This window comes from Pan paniscus, chromosome 11, assembly GCF_029289425.2.
Source record: "Pan paniscus chromosome 11, NHGRI_mPanPan1-v2.0_pri, whole genome shotgun sequence".
Taxonomy (NCBI): Eukaryota; Metazoa; Chordata; class Mammalia; order Primates; family Hominidae; genus Pan; species Pan paniscus.
In genome coordinates this window covers 101,923,290-101,945,322 of record NC_073260.2, presented here as the reverse complement: position 1 = coordinate 101,945,322, position 22,033 = coordinate 101,923,290, and positions in this window count along the sequence as shown.

Genomic DNA, 22,033 nt, shown 5'->3' with positions numbered 1-22,033 from the left:
TGGCTAACTGTGTAACCTTAAAGAAATATTTTTATCCATGTGAACTTAGTCTCTTCATCTACAAATTATCAGAGGTGTGGGGTAGATTATCTGTAAGTATCTTTCTACATGTAAGAGAGCATCATTTTAGGAATAAACTTATCAACAAGCAGGAAATTTATTCCTCTTTCTCATTGTCCTCACCCCAAACTAGTAGGGTGTTTTGTATATTTTAGGATCTTTCATGGTAGGGTGGCCAAAGCTCTTAACTGTGAGTCCGAAGGCTTCAGTTTGGGTTCCAGTCCTTCTCACACTGAGTTTTCTAACTTCAAATAAATCACTCACTTGCTTAATTTGCTTACATATAAGAGAATGCTCTTGAAGATGCTTTACAACTGTATTATTTAAATGCCAAGATGAGAAGATATCTCTTAGATATTTTTTCTTTTGTTTAGCCTCTTACCTTGTCAAAGAATGTCTCCAAAGGAGATTTGCTCAGGTGTCAAATCTCCACTATTTATTGTCAGCATGAAATCTTCTTCCACTGAGTGGGAGAAGATAAATTTTGAATTCTGAGTGTGAATTATGCTTGCTTAGCAAGGCCTTACTTATCTTTTTTTGGTTGTTTTCCTCATGTCTCTCTATGATCCACTAGGGGGTTTGCATTAAGCTTATGATGCCCAGCATGATTGATTGTATTTCCAGTGGCTGGACACTTTGCTGGGAGCTGTGGTTATGTCTTAGAAAATCACACTAATCGAATTTGAAGACACTGATGTGCATTCTCAAGTAAGAGTCTGGCTCTTGGGGATTTCATCTAGGTCAGGCTTTATAAATTAAGTGATGGATTTTTTTTCCTTAAGTCAGTAAATAAAATTCATCAGTGGCCTTACATTGCCTTCACACTTCTGCAGTTCAGCCAACCTATGAGTCAAGTAGCATTTTATCCACTTTAAAGCTAATATTTTGTGGTAGTTGGCAATCTATTTATTAAAGACAGAAGACGGAAACACAGGTTAATTTGAGAACAACTTCTGAGATCACTGAAAAGCTAGAGAAAAATGATCATTAAATGTATTTCTCAGAAATTGTTGAAGACCATATGTTTACTATCATTCCTTTCTGTATAGGAAACAATGCAGAATTTTTCAAAGGTCTCAGATCAAAGGCAGTTTCCAAATAGCAAAACAATGGTACCGTTTTTATTTTACTTCATTTATTTATTCATCTACTTATTTTAAAATGTTTACTAAACACTTGTTCTGAGCCAGAAAGCATGCAGGGAATGGAAGCAGGCACACCTTTAAAATCTCAGGGTCTTTTTTTTTTCTCCTTAAGGCAATAAGGATTTCAGAAAACAAAGCAACAGATATTGAGAATCAATCTGTAAGAAGGATAATAATATTAGGGTAAAAACTTGATATCTTTATGTATGTTTGCTACACAGTATTACTGGGAAGATTGTAAGAACTATGATAATTAAAATGCATGGTGCCTGGTTTATAACAGATGCTTATATATGTTAGTCTCTTTTCACTAGTGGGAAATGACACTAAAAAATGTACAGTACTTTCAGATTAGAGTATTTTTAATGCTATCGGATAGTGTCTGTATTATTAATTGCTGTATCCTAGAACAGGGCTTAATTTGTTTGTAATGAGTGACAATGAATACGTAAGCAAGGGAGGGTCATTGAAGGTATTTTTAAAATCCGCTGAAGATGCTGTAGACAGAGATCTTCCATTAGAAGTGTTATTGCTCTAGGTGATCTGTACGGGAAAAAAAAAATTGTAAAGCTAGAGAATAGGGACAGACACCACCAAAATGTGAAGCATGATTTATCAAGGAATACAAAAGCAAAACTCAGCATGACCCCCACGCTTCCATTATCCTATGGAGAAATGTGTTTAGCTGGAGCACAAATAGATACCAAGTGGAAAGTGCCACAGAAGACAGACCCTATTACATCCTGAGTTATGCTCCTATGGAGAATCTAGGGGAGGACCGAAGAGAATCTGGCCTATACTGTAATAAAAGGAGCTTTCTGCTCCGAAAAAAAAAGCCAGCTTTGAGCTTTGAGAACTCACACAACAGTTGCCTAGGTTAGATTTTACAGAGCTAGAGTGCTTCTAGAGTACATAGGGGAGAGGGAAAGCCACAGGGTTATCCAGCAAATAGAGGGATTGTCTCCTCAATGTCATCCTTTCTTCTTTGAAACTGTTATGGACTTCTTGATGCTGCTGGGACTCGGAATTCGGTATTAAAAAGTAGCCTTAGGTTTGTTTCTCCTTAGTCACTTTGTTAATGAGTGTGTAAAAAACGTTAACTACTGTGAGAAACTGCTATTTATAGGAAATTTCTTGATGTAATCTGAGTTTTAACAAAAGAAATAGGAAGGAGTTCTTAGGAAGTCGCTTTGTGAGGAAGGAGAAGGCAAAACGGGTGTTGAGAAGAAATCTACAGGAAAGATGACTGTGTTAAAGGTTCATATTTTTTAAAAAAGTTGATGTCCATGTTAAGATAGAAATTCAGAACAGACAGATGTTGGATGGATGAACAGACATTAAGGATGGATTTACCTAGGTCTGGAGTACTTACACATGTAAGGGATATATAGATAGTAGTAATCTGGAGGAGAGAGGATTAGGCTTATACCTACATTTTCTGATTCTGCCTCTTAGGTTTACCTTTCTTAAATAAGCCTTTTTTTTTTTTTTTTTTTAACTTGCAACTCTTTATTTCCCACAGTTCAATGACATCATTTTTAAAGACCTCCCTATTTTTTCTTTATTTTATTTTATTTTATTTTATTTTATTTTATTTTTATTTTTTTAATTATACTTTAAGTTTTAGGGTACATGTGCACATTGTGCAGGTTAGTTACATATGTATACATGTGCCATGCTGGTGCACTGCACCCACTAACTCGTCATCTAGCATTAGATCTATCTCCCAATGCTATCCCTCCCCCCTCCCCCCACCCCACCACAGTCCCCAGAGTGTGATATTCCCCTTCCTGTGTCCATGTGATCTCATTGTTCAATTCCCACCTATGAGTGAGAATATGCGGTGTTTGGTTTTTTGTTCTTGCGATAGTTTACTGAGAATGATGATTTCCAATTTCATCCATGTCCCTACAAAGGACATGAACTCATCCTTTTTTATGGCTGCATAGTATTCCATGGTGTATATGTGCCACATTTTCTTAATCCAGTCTATCATTGTTGGACATTTGGGTTGGTTCCAAGTCTTTGCTATTGTGAATAATGCCGCAATAAACATATGTGTGCATGTGTCTTTATAGCAGCATGATTTATAGTCCTTTGGGTATATACCCAGTAATGGGATGGCTGGGTCAAATGGTATTTCTAGTTCTATTCTGTCATTAGCTGCTGCACTAATTTTGGGAAAAATATATAAAACGTGGATTGGATACTAATGGATTACCGCTGCAGGTAGAATTTGTCTTAAATTTTGGGAGCTACGCTGCCAGTGGAAACCCAAGGAAATTAGTGATATTTCCACATTTTGACATAATAGATTCAGGATAATCTTGGACATAATTTGTTTTTCTTGGCTAGCTAAAGCTAAGCAAAACCCAAATTTCTACTGTCAGACACATTTTCTCTTAATTATAAGTGCTTTTATGGAAAGTTAATTTGTGTGGGTATAATTTATTTACATATATTTACATTTGACTCATTAAAATGTTCTTTCCAAGAGTTGTTTGCGACTGTTTGAGCATTTTAAGTCTTGTTGAAAAATGAAAATATGTCTTTTGCCAATTGAGAATAAATTTAGAAGCCCCAAAGTGTAGGTTGTAGCTGACTACCTTCTACTATGGAAAAATATTTTATGCTGACTAGTACACAGCCACCACATAAAAACAGCATTCCAAAGGAAACAATCAATCCCTTCTCTCATAGCTGCACCCACATCAAACCTTAAGGAAATTGGTAGATTCAAGGTGTAAATACCGACATCACACAACAACTTGTAAAACAAACAAGCAAACAAAAAAAGCAAAATGGGCATTGCATTTCATTTATATTTGTGAAGGTTCAGTCACTCAGGAAGCATTTATCAAATACCTACTTTGTACAAGACATAGTAGTTGCTCTAAAGCAACCAACATTTTATAAACCATTATCTTTGCTCTCAACTTATTATCAACTAAAAACCTATTAGACTCTGATACAAATCTATCCCCCCTAACACTCCTGTATTATTTTTATAATTCCTGTCATGAGCTGATAGTAGTTGTCAATTGTTCCACCACTACTTATCACTAGGCACACAACTAAATGATATTATATGCATCTATATGGTTTTATACGTATAATTTTATTCAAAGTTACATGGCCATTATTTGTAATAGATATTATTATACCCATTTAACAGACCTAAGAAGGAGCCTTTGAAAAATTCATTAACTTTCCCAAGATCTGTTTCACTTGAAGGCTTAACTCCTTATTATTATCTTCTTTTTTTTTTTTTTTTTTTTTTTTTTTTTTGAGATGGAGTCTCACTCCGATGCCCAGGCTGGAGTGCAGTGGCGCAGTCTCCACTCACTGCAACCTCTGCCTCCCGGGTTCAAGCAATTCTCCTGTCTCAGCCTTCCAAGTAGCTAGTGTTTGAATGGATTAACATATCTTTAGGAGCACTGGTAATTAAAGTTTTGCCCTATAGGGATATGCATTGTTTCCATTCACAGGTCAAAACTCATCATCCTTCTCTCCCTTCCCCTACACACTACTAAGGAAACTAGATGTTAGAGGATTGTAAACGACAGTTTTTAGTATCATCTAGAAAACCCATTTTCTTATAAGAAAAAAATGATAGGAGAGTTCTAGTGAAAGATACAAAAACAATTCCTCAGTTATAGAAGAGAAGCTATAGGGTGCATGAAACCAAGCATTTAGAAGAAAAGATAAAGTTTAATTTCTTTGTTTGGAATATCTTAATAGACAGTCTTATGTCACTAGGTGATTTTAGCCTATATCCAAAAATATTTAGCTGACTGAATTAAGTTAATCCTTTTTATTCTGGCACTTGATAATGGTCAACTAAGAAATCCAAATAATTAAAAGGGCTTTGTTTTTACCTAAACCTGCATATAAACCACCTCACTGGCTCAATGAAAAGTGAATATTATGATCTGGGAATAACAAAATCAATCCTGATAAATTCTTTATCTACATTTTTGACTGAAACTGGATTGAGCAGAAAAACTGATCGTTTTCACCCACACTCTTGACTTCTGAATCAAGGATGATTTAGGCTTTAGGAGTTAGATCTACAAACACAGAATTTGAAATGGGCCCTAGGGAATGAGAAGAAGCTGTCACTTTCCACTAGCATAAAAGAAATAGTGTTAGGCAACATTGTTCTTAAGAGACTCAAATAATTTTGGCTGCCCCAAAGGGTTTCAGTTCTTTGTAGTTTCATCTACTTATTTCTCAGTGATGATATTTATTGAAATAAATTCATGATCCTAAGTCAAAAGAATATCTGCAGTCTGTGGCTATGTTGATCTTTCTTTGTTTTCACTAGACTTTTTCATTATGTTTTAAATCTTGATGTGTAATATTGTAGAAGAAAACCAGATTACATATCACTCTAAGCCTATGACTGTTCCAAATGGAACTACTCTAACATTGTTGACTTACTAGAAAGAGAGTGTTTTTAATAATAAAGCAAACAGTTACCTGTCTGGTTAACATTTATCAGTGGTGCTGAGTCATTTTATCACTTGATCATTCTATTTTGTTTTTTAAGAAAGGAATGGTCAATAAAAAAGTACAAATTTTAAGCCGGTGCGGTGGCTCACACCTGTAATCCCAGCACTTTGGGAGGCTGAGGCAAGCAGATCACCTGAGGTCGGGAGTTTGAGACCAGCCTGACCAATATGGAGAAACCCTGTCTCTACTAAAAATACAAAATTTGCCAGATGTGGTGGCGGGCATTTGTAATTCCCAGCTACTCAGGAGGCTGAGGCAGGAAAATCGCTTGAACCTGGGAGGCGGAGGTTGCAGTGAGCCAAGATCCTGCCATTGCTTGCCAGCCTGGGCAACAAGAGCGAAACTCTGTCTCCAAAAAAAAAAAAAAAAGTACAAATTTTAGTAAAAGTGAAAATAAAGGTATCTCTTAAGAAATTAAGCCTCCTATTAACCTTGACTTAGCCAATCATGCTACCTATAAGCAGTAAGAAAATATAAATAAAGGCCGGGCATGGTGGCTCATGCCTGTAATTCTAGCACTTTGAGGGGCCGAGGTGGGTGGAATGTGTGAGCTCAGGAGTTTAAGAGAGGCCTGGGCAAAATGGTGTAACCCCATCTCTACTAAAATACAAAAACCAAAAAAAATTAGCCGGTCATGGTGGTGTGCGCCTGTAGTCCCAGCTACTCGGGAGGCTGAGGCAGGAGAATTGCTTAAACCCAGGAGGCGGAGGTTGCAGTGAGCCGAGATGATGCCACTGAACTCCAGCCTGGTGAAAGAGTGACACTACATCTCAAGAAAAAAAAAAAAAAAAAGAAAAAGAAGAAAATATGAATAAAACAATGTAATTTTGTCATAATTACAGAACACATTGCTTGCTACAACAAATACTGATACGGAAATGTTCCTTCATATAACAGTCAGAATAGTCATATTAATGTTGTGGTAACAAACAGCCTCTAATTTTAGTGGCTTAAATAACATGGGCTAACTTTTTGTTCACCTTGGCTTCCTACTATGGGTGAGTGGGAAACTCTGTAATTGTAACAACTCAGTGATCTAGACTGGTAGAGTAGTGACGTACTTGAAAATTGCTGGTCTCCAGGCCAGAAAGAAAAAAGATAGTCTTGCACCGGTAATTAAATTTTTGCCCTATAGTGATATGCATTGTTTCCATTCACAAGTTGTTTGTGAAAACTCATCATCCTTCTCTCCCTACCCCTACACACTACTAAGGAAAGTAGAGGGGAAATCACACAAATGATCTTCAAGAGACAGAAGTTTGTGGATAGAAAATGTAGACATTGAACTGACGACTAACACAAACCTAATGTACAATTTACCTAATATACAATTGAGGAATGATAATAAGTACTTTAATTGAGAAAGGGAAAGATTGGGAGGCACACAGAGATTTTACTTTTCTGCTGAATATAAAGCCCAACTGATTAAAAATTTTAAGATCTCTTATCTTGGGGATGAAGGATGCTGCTTACTTTGTTTTTTAATCAGTCCCAAGTTCAATATTCTTTATGACTCTCAGCTCTGTGCTCTGGGGGTTTCCTTTTTCTCTGTTATTCTCCTTGGCCATATTCACAAGAGTGATGGAGAATAAACCTTTGTTTGGTGACTGAGCAGTGTTCTCAGCCTGATTCCTGCCAGTAGAAGTGTACAAGCCCATAAAGAATGACATTCTTTTATTTGCAACAATATGGATAGAACTGGAGGTCATTATACTAAGTGAAATAAGACAGGCACAGAAAGTCATTTCAGATTTTAAGCAGTTGCAGTCTCTTGTAATCCAAACTGATGGTCCTTTTAACCAGAATAACCACAAGAGCATGGTCTTAGAGAACTAGGGAAATGGGTACTATTTGTGGTGTGCTTGTGAGCTAGAGTCAGGAACTAAGCAGAGATTTAGAACTTGAGCTAAGTTCAGTAGGATTCCACTGTCAGCAAGGCCTTTGAGCCAAGTAATCTTAGCCACAATAGGAACCAAGCTTAGCGTGAAAAGACCGTAGTCCTCTCTGCCTGGTGTTTTTAAGGATACGTAAGCGGTAACTGCCTACGTCATAACTGGGTTAAAGGACACGTAGGGCTGAGTCTGTAAGTTTAAGCAAGAAATTGAAGAATTCAAGAAGGCAGTGACTGACAGTGCTTTGTCCCAGATTACATAAAGAGTTGGTGAGAACAAAGGAGATCTCTTGATTTTGGGACTATAATTTAGCTTGGGCAAATTCTCCACCATGCTCTTCAAAGATGTTTAAAAAAGGGACAACAATGCAAAGAAAGCAAAATAGAAAATTTTAATTTGCTTAACTCTTTCATAATGTTTTCAAGTCACCCTAAATATGAGGGAATGGAGTCCCTGTGGGTTCCAGTGTTTTGCCCAGGCAGGTCATATCACAAGAAGACGATATGCCTGACTCCCCTGCCTGCCAAGATAGCACATTCACCCACTGTGCTGCCTATCCCAATTTTAATTAAATGCACATATGTTCTTGTTTTGCTTTTGTTCTTTCTGTCTAAACTCATCATTCCCAAGTTTTGATCCTACTTATTACTCCAAAATGTCCTGAGAATGGCATAACTCTAAAATATTCTATTATGGGTTTTGAACTCAAAATTATGTACGTTTGAATTCAAATCTACTTAGGCAAAATATTCACGATTTCACATGCATTTTTCTCAAATAGAGATAATACTGCTGATAGGTAATAAGAATACCACAGAGGGGAAGGGGCTCTACTGTTTAGGGGAGAATGGTATCAGGGCAATAGTCTGCTTTCTTTTTTCACATCTTACTCCGTTAATGGAGAAGCAAGAGTGGGTAAGTTTTCTCTCTCTTTTGATTGGAGAAAGAAGATTTAATTTTCAAAATTAGCTTCTTCTGCTTTTTTTTTTTTTCCTTCATTTGATTTGACCTGCTCCTTACATGCAGATTTTCATCTCTTTACCAAGCAAGTCAAAAGAAACTCCAGTCTATATTCCTGCAGTGAAGAGATGGGGTGGAAAACAAGGGGGAAACTGCAGTTGATCAATTATTGTGACCTGATGGGTAACATGTGTCCAGAGAAAATAAGAAAAAGGCCATATTGTTGTTGGGCCCAGTCTGGATGCTAAGATCTTCCCCTGCCCTCCTTTGAAAATTTGATATTTTGATGATTATTTGCTTCTTAAATCTTAAAAGATACAGAATATAAGAGACAGAGGGCTGTCAAATACCAAAACACACCAACCCCAAGGGTTTGCTTTTAAGAAAAGACAAACTTTTTGCAAAATATGTAACATAAAACTTGCTACAAAGTTAGTGTTCAATAATTATATACTATTTTATTATACATATATGTTTGACATTTGTGTATAACTTATATGTATATATGTATAATATATGTATGTATAGTTTGTGTATAACTTTTCCACTAATGGTAATGCTATTTGCTTTTTGTAAGAAATTGCAGGGAGAAGGCAGAAATAGCATATAAAACCTTGTTAGTTTATTACCTGTGATGCAAATTTCTCTTTAGACAAATTTCTCTTTGTTCCTAAAACTTCTGCATTTTCTTCTGTAAGGTAAGTAGGGCTGGTCATGACTGCCTCAGAGTTAGTGTAAGTTAAAACTAATCGATAAGGCAGAGCAATATTGATTCAGGTATTCTATAAATGATTCCTTATTATGATTCTTAAATCTAGAATTGTATTAATTAAGAATATGGATTGCAAATTAAAGAAACTAACTCAAGCTAGCTACCAAAAAACAAAAAAATGTTTTTTAGAAGCCTCCTGATTATCTCATTAAATTCAAGGAAACACTGGAAAACCACACCTCAGGATGGTAGTAACCCTGGGAACAACTGAAGAAATAAACTTTTATTTCAAGCTCTGCCATAGTGTAACCCACTATCCCCAACTAGTCAGACTAGCAGGTCAAATTCTCTTTTTTTGAATCTTATTATCATAACTTGAATTATGTATCAGGCATGAGTCAGCCAGACCCTGTGGCTTATAGGTTAGGCAGACACTTTGCAAGTTGTTTTCCCTAAGTCTTCAAAAAGAAATTATTTGAAAATACTATAAGAAGATAATTATTGAGAATATTATTAATGGATTCCTTATGTTGCTCAATTTGCCTTGTATGAAGATCACAGTGTCAAATTCCTCTTAATGCTTAGGTTGAAGAAAAACCTTACTTCTTCTGAATAAATGCATTGCTTTTCAAGTAGAAAATGTGACCTACATATCAGATCTTATCTCTCTTTGCCTTTGTTTCTCCAAAGCTCAGAACGAAATCTTATTCTCTCATTTTCTTCTATCCCTCTTCAATCAGAATTTTTGAAAATTCCATACCACTTTTGTTTCTTCTTATTTCTAATAATAAATGGTCTTACTATACTACCTCCATGTTTAAGGTGTCTCAAATGTGTTTTGGAGTGGATGTCATTTAAACGAATAAAGATCATTCAAATAACAAAATTTTGAGAAACGAATAGTATACTTTAGATTTATAGATATGCTAAGTGAATGAGTTATATTTATTTACCATTATTTCTTTGTAACCTACATAAGGCAGCTAAATTTGAACATTAATCCTACCTTCATAGCATATTGGTAATAAAGAACTCATGTTCTTATAGGCCCAAATATCAGTGTATGTCCTTTATTTGCTAGTCTTCACTCTAGTCCCTTATATTCTTTTTGATTAAGATCATTGATCTAGCTATTGAATCTCAGTGTTATTCTCTGTTTGGTATTGGGGATTGAAATTTAGTATATTGGTCAAGAGAATGGACTATACAGTTTGCCTGATTTAAATTCAACTTCTGGTTACTAGCTATGTCACTTTGGGAGAGTTATCTAAATTTCACTTTATGTATCTGTAAATATGGGATGCTAATACCCACTCAATCAGGTTGTCATAGAGATTAAAATAAAGTGTCTTATAAAAGCTCATAGCAGGGCATAAAGCAGGAGCTAAGTAATTGGCAGTAATCATTATTATTACTATGGCGGTGATTTAACTACCTTTCTTCAGGTTATTGAATTTCCAGTTATTTTGGTGATTTCTAAGGCGTTATTGCTCTTGCCATCAATCCTTATTGGTTCATTTAACTTCTGCATGTTTTGTTGTACTGCTGTTTACTGTTTCATTTTTCATTGCTTAGAATCCTATGCTGTATGTTCTCATACTTTTCATTTTATTATAACGTTCAAATATTTATCACATGTTTAGAATATGTACCACACGTGTTTTTCTCAGACAAATATAAGCTCCACAAGGAAAGAGACCACATCAGTTGTTTTCTCTGTATCATCACCCATGCATAGCATAGTGCCTGCAGCACAGTAGGGATTCAACAAATTTTTATTAATGTCAATCATATTTCTGTCATTTTTTTTTTCTACTCTGCACTTTGCACATCCCTTGCCTTGCCTTCTCGTGGATGGTTTTTATAGCTCTTGCTTCTTTAAGTCTACTGTTTTTCTACTCTCTCTCTCTCTTTTTTTCTTTTTTTTTGAGACAGCAGTTCGATCTTGTTGTCCAGGCTGGAGTGCAATGGTGTGATCTTGGCTCACCGCAACCTCTGCCTCCCGAGTTCAAGCGATTCTCCGGCCTCAGCCTCCCGAGTAGCTGGGATTACAGGCATGTGCCACCACGCCCGGCTAATTTTGTATTTTTAGTAGAGACAGGGTTTCTCCATGTTGGTCAGGCTGGTCTCAAGCTCCTGACCTCAGGTGAACCATCCGCCTCTGCCTCTCAAAGTGCTGGGATTGCAGGCGAGAGCCAGTGCACCCGGCCTGTTTGTCTACTCTCTTTGTGTGCTGTAATTGCATTCCTTTGTTCTGAAATTCTTGGTTATTATTATAAATTTTTGCAGAAGTGGTCCCACAGGAAACTCTGTCATTTGGGTGGGAAAATACTAAATTTCTACAGTGCCATTAGGATAGGAGTCATCTCCAAAAAACAAACCAACAAAAAAAACCATTTATCTTGGTTGCCTACTCTCCTGTCACTTTAAACATTTTTCCAAGCAGCAGCCCCAAAGAAAGAACTTTCAAGACTATAGGCTGAGTCAGAACTGGAGATTCAGCTCTTTCATTTATAACCCTTTGCTGCCCACTGTATGAATTTACAGTGGCACATTATCATCTTAACTGCCTTTTAATGGTAATGGTGATGTCCTGCAAATCGAGAAAAAAGACGTTGACTGTGAATTCCTAGGAGATTATAGGCCCAATAACTACTGTTATTAGTTCCAGGATGATTGCCAATAATGCAGCATCACTTAGGCTCCATTATTTGCAATCTTAAGGGCTTTAAGAATCATCTAAATTCCCTAAACCATTATCTTTAACTTAGACCAGGACTACGATGCTGATAAGCACAACTGGGGTTCAGTCATTAGATATCTAAATTGGGAAATTATTGTCTTTTTAGTAAAATGCCCTTTTAGAAAATAAGTTAGAAAGGGTTTCTAAGGGTTAATTAGTGGTAGGAAAATAAATGCTACTCCTTTCTTCCCACCCCCAGCAGGTTCGTAAGCTATTTCTATATAAGCAAGACTGAAGGAGCTTCAGCATGCTATCTACTAATGACCTTAACATTAAACTTCGGAAGCCACATGGACACTCTTACATATAGAGTGGAGAGATTTCTGTCCACTCTAGGGATTGTTTCAAGCTTAGTTCATATAAAGCATCAGTGTGAACACAACCAGCATCTTTTGGTTATTCTAATGGGAGACTTTGTAGTTCTGTTTCGGCTAGAGGACAACAATCCATATATGTTTGAAATGAAGCCATTAACTATTCAGAGAGGAAATATCTGAAAATTAAAAATTCAGGTTTTCTATAATAGCTTCTAGGATTTTTTGATGTATAAAAGTGGTACTGGGGCATACTGGAAAGAATATGGTTTTGAAATTAGATACATCTGTTTAGATATTTCTAGATGTAAGGCCTTAGGCACATCAACCTCTCTAAGGACAATATTTATCTTCCCACATTGTTAGGAGTAAGTAAGGTAATTTATGCAAAGATTTTCAGAACTTGGAAATGTAGAACAAGAAACAAAAATCAAGAGAAAAAAGGAAAAGGCGAGTGTAGGTGAGGGCTTGGAGGTAGGCTTTGCAGATACTTTGGGAGTTCTGATGCATAGGAGCAATATTAGTATGAAAAAAAAATTGGAAACAAAAAAGACAATTTAAAGAAGCATCACTGTGGGTTGCAAGCTCCCTTCATTGTACTTTGAAAAATGCAACTAAAGATCTTAAATTGTTTGGAATTTCTTTTATTTCTAAACTGTGTTCCTTGAGTGAGATGTTGTCTTGAGGCTGAAGCATTGAGATCAATATAAATTCTTACATCAGCATAACTGCTTCTCTCTCCCCTGCCCCACATATTGGTTGGTTTCACCAGATTCCAAAGTAGAGGAAACAGCCATGGTAGAAAGACACTGGTTTGATTTCATAAGATCTCAGTTTAAAGTGCTTAATCTCACTTTCTCACTTAACACTTAAAAATATTATTTAATCTCCTGATTTTTATTGTCTATTCTATAAGTTAAGAATAATAATACCTCACTTCGTTGTTATAGTGATTAGGTGAACTCATGCATAAAAACATACAGCATGGAAACAAGTTTTATATTATTTGATAATATTGGTGTTGTTAAATTCAATCAAGAAATAAGGCACCAGAGGAATAGATTAAGAGCAGCCCTTTCAACTCTTCCTTGCTGTTGTTGGGGCAGGGTGGGGGGTTGGGTTGCTACTCCAGAGAATAATTTGAAAGGGACTCTCTTTTCCCATCTTGTGTTTCTATTGTATTATTTGTCTCTTTTGCTTTATACAACTTTTTTTTTTTTAAGTATCTATTCTTAGTTCCCCTCCTTCTTAGGGACATGAGGTGTAAAGAATGTACTAAAAATGAAAGTAAGGGCCGGACACGGTGGCTCATGCCTATAATCCCAACACTTTGGGAGGCCAAGGTGGGTGGATGACCTGAGGTAAGGAGTCCAAGACCAGCCTGGCCAACATAATGAAACCCCATCTCTACTAAAAAAAAAAAAAAAAAAATCAGCCGGGTGTGGTTGGGGGGTGACTGTAATCCCAGCTACTTGGGAAGCTGAAGCAGGAGAATTGCTTGAACCCAGGAGGTGGAGGCTGCAGTGACCTGAGATCATGCCATTGCACTCCAGCCTGGATGACAAGAGTGAGACTCCATCTCAAAGAAAGAAAGAAAGAGAGAGAGAGAGAAAGAAAGAAAGAAAGAAAGAAAGAAAGAAAGAAAGAAAGCCAGCCACACTTTGACAATTTTGTTCAGATCCAGAACAATATATTCTCCTTTCATCAATCTCCATCTATTTTATATGTATCCACAATTATGTGATATGTGCTACAAAATCGGAGCTGTTTTTTTCATTGGTTCTCTTTATAACAGCATAGCCTGTTTAATGTTCTATGAAAATAAAGACATTTATTAAAAATGCTCAGTAATTGTAAGTTAGTTGCCATATTAATATAATATAAAACATGTCTGAGGGTTGCTAAAGATAAATGTTTTCCAAGGGAAGAAATTCAGTTGTAAGAATCTGCTGACCCCAGTACTCTACTCTGAACTGAGAAGTGTAAAGCCAGCTCTACAAACTAGTTATCTATCATTGGGCCTATCTTCAGGCAGAGTGATTATTCTACCTGAGCCTACATTTCCTTATCTATTGACTAAATGGTATCATAATCTGCTCTAGATGTCACTAATTGAGAAGACAAACTCATAATTGCCATGTTTAGGGAAAGCAGAGGAAGCAAATAGAGAAGAACCAAGATTTTAAATCTGAAACCAGCACTAAAAAGGTAACACACTAAGGATAACATTAGCAGGGGTCCAGAGATGATTGAGATGCATTTATAGTGTTGTGATCATGTGGTATAGTCTTGGGAAAAATTAAGAGGGACAAGGTTTTGACAGCAGCTTGGACTATCTGAAGGCTTGACTTGCTTAAACTTATGAGTGCCCCTTTCACCACAAATACGAGTCTGATTTTCACCCCAGAGTCTGATAAATTATTTTTTGTGCTATTTTTTTTTCACTTTACAAGTGCAGTGAGTCTGAAAAAAAAGATAAACTAATTGATATTTCTAATTTGGAAGATAGTTTGATGACAACATACAGTGAATCTGAGTGAAAGATATCAGCAACAGTTAAATGATTGCCAAAAACAAATGTTTTGGAGGTCAAAGAGTTGTTGCTTTAGTTGTTTCTTGACTCTGAAAGAAAAATTTAACTAGAAGTAGCCTCCAAGAGTGATTATCAATTTGGCTATACCAATTTAAATGTAAATCTCATTCAAAGATACCCTTACAAAAACAAACAGAATGGTCCCAGCCAAGGTGACACATAATTCAAACACTGGTTGGAAGGTATGTCAAACAATCTCATATATTGGTATTATATATGCAATATGTAATATAATATAATCTATAATGTACAATATATCACATTACAATGCATCAATCTCAGTTTTATCTCTTTCTGTCAATATCTACCTATCTACTTACATATTGTCAGTCAACCAATCTCAAAAAATACAACAACTAATCAGGTGCCAACCATAATCTTGAGACACAGGCTTGAAGAACATAAACCTAAATGCTGAAATCTTGAAAGATCAAGTCTAAATGTCTGAAATCTTAAAAGATCAAGTTTAAGTCTAAAATCCTGAAAATAACAATTTCCAAAGATTAAAATTCGAAGTGTTGAAATCCTGAAAGCCAAACACTGGAGAAGGGATTAGTGCATTTTTAGTTGGATGCAAGATAGTTGCATCATATTAGTAGTACTATGCCAGTCAGAACTATTTCCTTGCTACTGTCTCATATTTGGAAATTAAATATGTTTTAATGAGATGCATATGGGTGCCAGGTTGACAAAGGGTGAACTTGTGGCCTTAATTTTAGATGTCAATTTGACTGGATTAAGGAATACGTAGAAACCTGGTAAAGCATTATTTTGGATATATCTATGAGAATGTTTCCAGAGATTAGTGTGTGTGTCTGAGTAGTCTAGGTGGGGAATGTCTGCCCTCAATGTTGGCAGGCACCATCCAATTAGCCAGGTGCCTGGAGAAAACAAATAAAGAAGATGAGCTGATCTCTCTGAGAACTGACAGAGACTTGACTTCTGCTGCCTTGGATATCAGAACTCTAGGTTCACCGGCCTTTGGACTCCAGAACTTAACACTAGTGGCCCTCTGGTTCCAGAGGTATTTAGTCTTAGACTAAGAGTTATACCTTTCACTTCCCTGGCTCTTAGGGGTTTGGGGGACTGAGCTGCACTACCAGACCCATCCCACATTCTCCAGCTTGCAGGCGGCCTGTCATGGGACTTCTTAGCCTCCATAATCACATGAGCCAATTCCCCTAATAAATTGCTTCATATATCATTATACGTATCCTATTGTTTCCATTTCTCTGAAGAACGCTGACTTATACAGATCTGATATTGAGGAAGCCAAATATAATTTCTTTTTCTGTATTCCCTACAATAGGGCATCTATTCCTACAGTGGAAACTGTTCCCTCAAAAAAAAAAAAGTCTGTGATGTTAAGTTTATGAGGCTACTTAGATAAATGTTTAAAAGCTAATTATTATTGGTGCTGCAAAAGCAGGAAATTGCTTAATTGCAATGGCCAAGCAAAAACCAGACTTACAGTTGGACAGCATATACTTGCAAAATTTGGAGACCACAACCACTCTTCAATTACAAATGTAGTGAGTGTTTCAAAGATCATAGAAGTGAAAATGTAGGTGAAAAATCCAAAAACTACCCCTCCCCTGCCAAACTGTTCAATTATGCAAACTTCTGCCCCTTCACATATCGCACCAATTTGCTATGTATTACATCTTCATATTAGTTCCAATCCTGCAGGTATGAATTATGTAAAGACTTTTAGAGTTCTTACTTGTTTTATGCATTTTTTGCAAATTTGGTTGCACAAAAGTTCATTTTCATGATATCAACTTTGTGGCTAAGCATTCTGTGTGTACATAAAAATGTAGAAACTTCCTCAGTAAATTAAGAGATGTCCTTTTTGAACATCTTCATTTGTGAAATATAAAACTTCTGGAGATCTCAGCTCCTTGGGTGACTTCATATGTGGTGGTGACCCACTGTGGTTTTTGATTGATCCTGTCAAAAAAATTGGATTGTCTTTCACAGTATTTCAGATGACCAAAAATATAAAGCTGAGTGCATACAATTACCAACCGCAGTGATATGCATTTACACATATTACTTTTTGGCCTGTTTCTCTATGAGTATAGTTTGTCTCCTCACAACTGTTATAATCATGTGACTGTTGTTAGTATACCTGAGTGCTTATGCTTGCCAAAAATAATATTATCACCTATTTTACTGTGTAAAGTGGCCTATGACATATTCTGTCATGTTTTTATCTGTTTCCCAAATAAATTCCTTTTAGAAATGTAATTAAATGTGTTTCTTTACATATATGATCCATTTTATTTCATTGTTTTCTGATTGTTTAATCAGTACATAAACTTGTACATATTTTTGGGGTGCATGTGATAGTTGGATACACGTATACAATGTGTAGTGATCAAATCAGGATATATAGGGTATCCATTGCTTCAAATATTTATCATTTCTCTGAGAACATTTCAAACCTTATCTTTTAACTCTTTTGAAATATAGAATAAATTATTGTTAACTATAGTCACTTTATCATGCTGTCGAACACTGAAACTTTTTCCTTCTACCTATATGTTGTACCCATTAACCAACCTCTCTTCAACTTCCACCCCCACTTTTTCTAGCCCTTGGTAACCATCATTCTACACTCTACCAGCAAGTGATCAACTTTTTAATCTTCCACATATGAGTGAGAACATGTGATATTTGACCTTCTCTGTCAGGCTTTACATAAATGTCTTTTAAAAATGTTTTAAAATTAATTTTTCCAGAATCATATTTTTGGGACTTTTATCTTTCAAGATTGTGATTTTGGGGATTTTAGACTTTAGGGATTTTGATCTTTTAGAATTTCAACATTTGGGATTATGGCATTCGAGACTGTGTTTTAGGATTATGACCCAAACCTATACACAAACACATCTCACATATACATATGTAATCAAATATTAAATGTTTATTTGTGTGTAAAGAATAATATATAGTGTGATTTTGTATTTTTTTTAATTTCTTTGACTAGTAATTGGTGAAATCTGTAACCAAGTATTATGAATCTCATTAAATTCTGGTTTTGTGTTGTTTTGGGAGGAGGCAATCTTCCAATTTTTTTTCGATACCTCCGTGCTCCACATTGAAATGATTTTCCCCCCTTTATATCAAGGTTTAAATTCAGACATTATACCATAATGGGCTGTGGACTTAAATCTGTTTGCAAAGCCTGGCTTTAACCAGTGCTGTCCTGAAGCTGGTTTGACCTGGCTTGGATGAGGAGAGTGTATGCATCTTTTCCTGTGTTCAGAGACATCATATTTGTTGGTGGCTTGAAACTGGCCTTCATGGGGTTACTTACAACACAGAAACTGGCAAATGCTACGAAGCAGGGTTTTGTTTCTGTTTTTGGTTATTGTTGTTGTTGCTGTTGTTTGTTTTTTTCCTTCAAAGGAGCCAGCTCTTAAGCATTTACTAGAATACCACTGGTCTTAATGTTTTTAAATGATGTAATCTTGGACATGTAACCATTCTATTACCTGTTTTTTTGCATTGGAAATGAGGAAAATTATAATTATTTCTTCTTCCTTCTCCTTCTTCTTGTCCTTCTTCTTCTCTTTTTCTAGTAAGAGAACATATATTGCAGTGACTTGTATTAAAAGTGCTTAACAAATGCTTTCTTCCATTAATTGCGGAGAATTCTCAGTTTATGTATTTAGTTATTTAAAGCTAACACTAAGACTTCATCACTCTATGTGCCTTTCATTTCTGTTGTCTGCCTCTAATTTCCTGCCTCCTAGACTCATGCAGTGCTGGAACTTAAAGATCTTCTGTTTTTATCAATAGAATCTTTCTACATTACAAAAATACAAGTATTAAAATTCAGATGTTAATTAACATTTATTTATTACTATCATTTGACTTCCCATTTAAGTTTTACCTCTTCTCTTAATAATATCCTTTATAACAAAAAGACACAAGTTTAGTTTTTATTACACTTTACTTCCTTTAAATCTGGAGTACTTTCTCAAACTTTCCTTAATTTTTATGACCCTGCTGATTTTGAAGATTACAGGCCATCTGTATTATAGAATATGCCACAATTTGGATTTTTGATGTATCCTAATAAACTATATTTAAATTATGTTTTTGACAAGAATATCAAATAAGTAATGCCATATTCTTCTCATGCCATCAAGTGGAATATATTTTTGATGTATCTCATTATGAATAATATTCATTTTGATTACCAGATTAAGGTGGGATATGACAGATTTTTCCACTGTAAATTTACTTGTTTGCGCTTTGTAATTATTATTTTTTTAACTTTCATTTAAACCTCAGGGGTACATGTGTAGGTATGTTATAAACTCATGTCATGGGGGTTTGTTGTACAGATTATTTTGTCACCCAGGTATTGAGTCTTGTACTCAGTAATTATTTTCCCTTATCCTCTCCCTCATCCCACCCTCCACCCTCAGGTAGGTTCCAGTGTCTGTTGTTCCCCTCTATGCATCCACGTGTTCTCATCATTGAGCTCCCACTTATAAGTGAGAACATGCGGTACTTGCTTTTCTGTTCTTGCATTAGTTTGCTCAGGATAATGGCTTCCAGTTTCATCCATGTTCCTGCAAAGGACATGATCTCATTCTTTTTTAGGGCTGCATAGTATTCCACGGTATACACATACCTATATATATACACACCTATATATATACACCACATTTTCTTTAATCAGTCTACCACTGATGGGCATTTAGGTTAATTCCATGTCTTTGCTTTTGTGAATAGTGCTGCAGTGAACATATGTGTGCATGTGTTTTTATGACAGAATGATTTGTATTCCCTTGGGTATATGCCCAGTAACAGGATTGCTGGGTTGACTGGTAGTTCTGTTTTTAGCTCTTTGAGGAACTGCCACACTTCTTTTCACAATGGTTGAATTAATTTATACCATTTACATTTTTATATCACTATGGTCTCATAGGATACAAGTTTATTCAATGGTTATAATCTGTAACTATTAATGTTTATACTCAAATTGTTCCAGATTTGTTTTGTAGGAGTGTCTTCCGTCTCAGTTGTGTGTCCTTTTGCCCTGCCCTCATCACTCTTCAAGTATTTCTCCTCACAATCTAATATTTGTCTGCTCCCACTGTGGTATCAGCTATTTTTCCAGGAATCCATGCTTTCTTATTGTGGAGAATAGCAATCAAGATCTGGGAAGCAGGTATGCTTATGGTTTTGTAGGTGTTGCTGATTGACCCTCTCAGTAGATAGGCCTGGGAAATACTTCATCTTTACATGTAGATATTTACATATCTAACTATAAACATATTTATTTTTCTCTATATATCTTTACATAGTTCTATCTCTGCATGTTTTAAACCATGAGTTGACTCCAGTATCTGCAATTTAAATCCAACACCACGGGATTAATTCTCATTTTCTCCCTTTTTTGACAATGAGAAACTTGATTCCCATTATCCTTAATATTGTTGTTTACTTGATCCAGTTTTCATTTTGGTTACATATTCAAGTAATTATTGTAACTGCCATTGCCACTGCTTCATCCACGTCACCTTACACCTAAATGCTCCCTCACCTTGCTTAAGCACTGGCACTCCGCGCCAAAGCCTTACATTACCTCTCCACTTGAGTGAACACTCTCCTTAGCTCATTCATGCTCTGAACATCAGGCTGCTTGCACTATTGCCCTTTGAGTGGGAATGCTCACCACTTGCTTGGGCTCTGAAAACCCACCTTAGGGTGCCCTTCTGTAAGGATACCCACTCACTTTTCTCTTCAGAGCTCTGTACCACAGATGTCATAGTCATCCCTCTTGGGTTCCAGCATCCCAGGCTAGGCTACTGTGACCTCCCTAGTATGTGAGTGCCTACCTTCCTTGGATCCACTGAATGGCCTTTGGACTGCAACGGAGGGGAGGGGAGAGAAGAGAAGAGAATGAAAGGGAAGAGGGAAGAAGAAGAGGGGGAGATGTACAAATTCTTAAGAAAATCTGTATCAGAATTAGAATTCAAAAAATGGCGATACTCCTTGATTTCTGATTATTTAGCATTTTGTTTTTGTCTTGGTGTGCATAGAGGTAGTTGAGGGATTTGGAACTATGGGTAAAGTAAATCTGGCAGCCAAAATTAAGGCCTGTTAACGAAATGCTTACTGATATAGGTGGCACTCTAACCCCATGCTAAAAGATGTCAAAATTAAGAATTTATTGGATAAAGTCTTTTCTGAAAACAATTTTCTTGGTCATTATAATTGGTAAAATGTCAACCAGTCAATAGTCTGGGAACAAAGTTAGATGTACAGATGAATCTCTATACAGATAGAGCGAGGCAAGGTTCTAGCTCTCTAGGAGCTGGGTTGTGGGGGCCCTGGCTAATATGAAATCCGTGGTGCTCTTTTAGCTACAGCCTGTGGTAGAAACTAGATCAAATATTCAGCCCAGCTCAAATTTCCCTGTTAGTCCTAGGAAGGACAACATTAGTACTAAATGACTTAGACTCCCTGACCACAGCTAATCCAGCAGGAGTTTACCTTTGGCTTGAAAGTGCCCAATTAGATTCTTTTCCCAGGAATTTGGATCTGAGGTGCAGTTACTCTGGTCATTCTTTTTAGAACACTTAAGCAAGCTGTGGTTGACATAGCCAGTGGTTCCTCTAAGAAAGTAGATCAGAAAAAGCTGTTATATAGAAAGAAAGACAATAAAGTAGAAACATTTAGAGAAAAGCAGAAAAATAAGACCCTTTAGCTCCTGAGAGTTGCTACTTTAGTTCCAGCTAATTTTAAATTCCTAGTTTGCTCTCTTTTTCTGGGGTTCATTGAGATTTTCCTGCAATTTTCCAATAATTCCTTCTCTCCCCGCCATTTAACTTTGTTGGTATAACTTTATTTCTCTTCCATGCAACCAGATAATTCCCAGCTAAGAAAATCTTCTCAGGCATGGGTAAGACCTGAGCCATGCTTGAAAGGAGGCCACATTCATGATGGTCAAACAGCACTATTACTTATAGCAGTTCCATTCTGTTTCTTTTATGCATGGAGAATTATTTCAAGAGAAGCATGAGAAAGCTAGAAGCCTGCTAGTGCTGGAAGGAGTGATTCCTCCTCCCTCTCC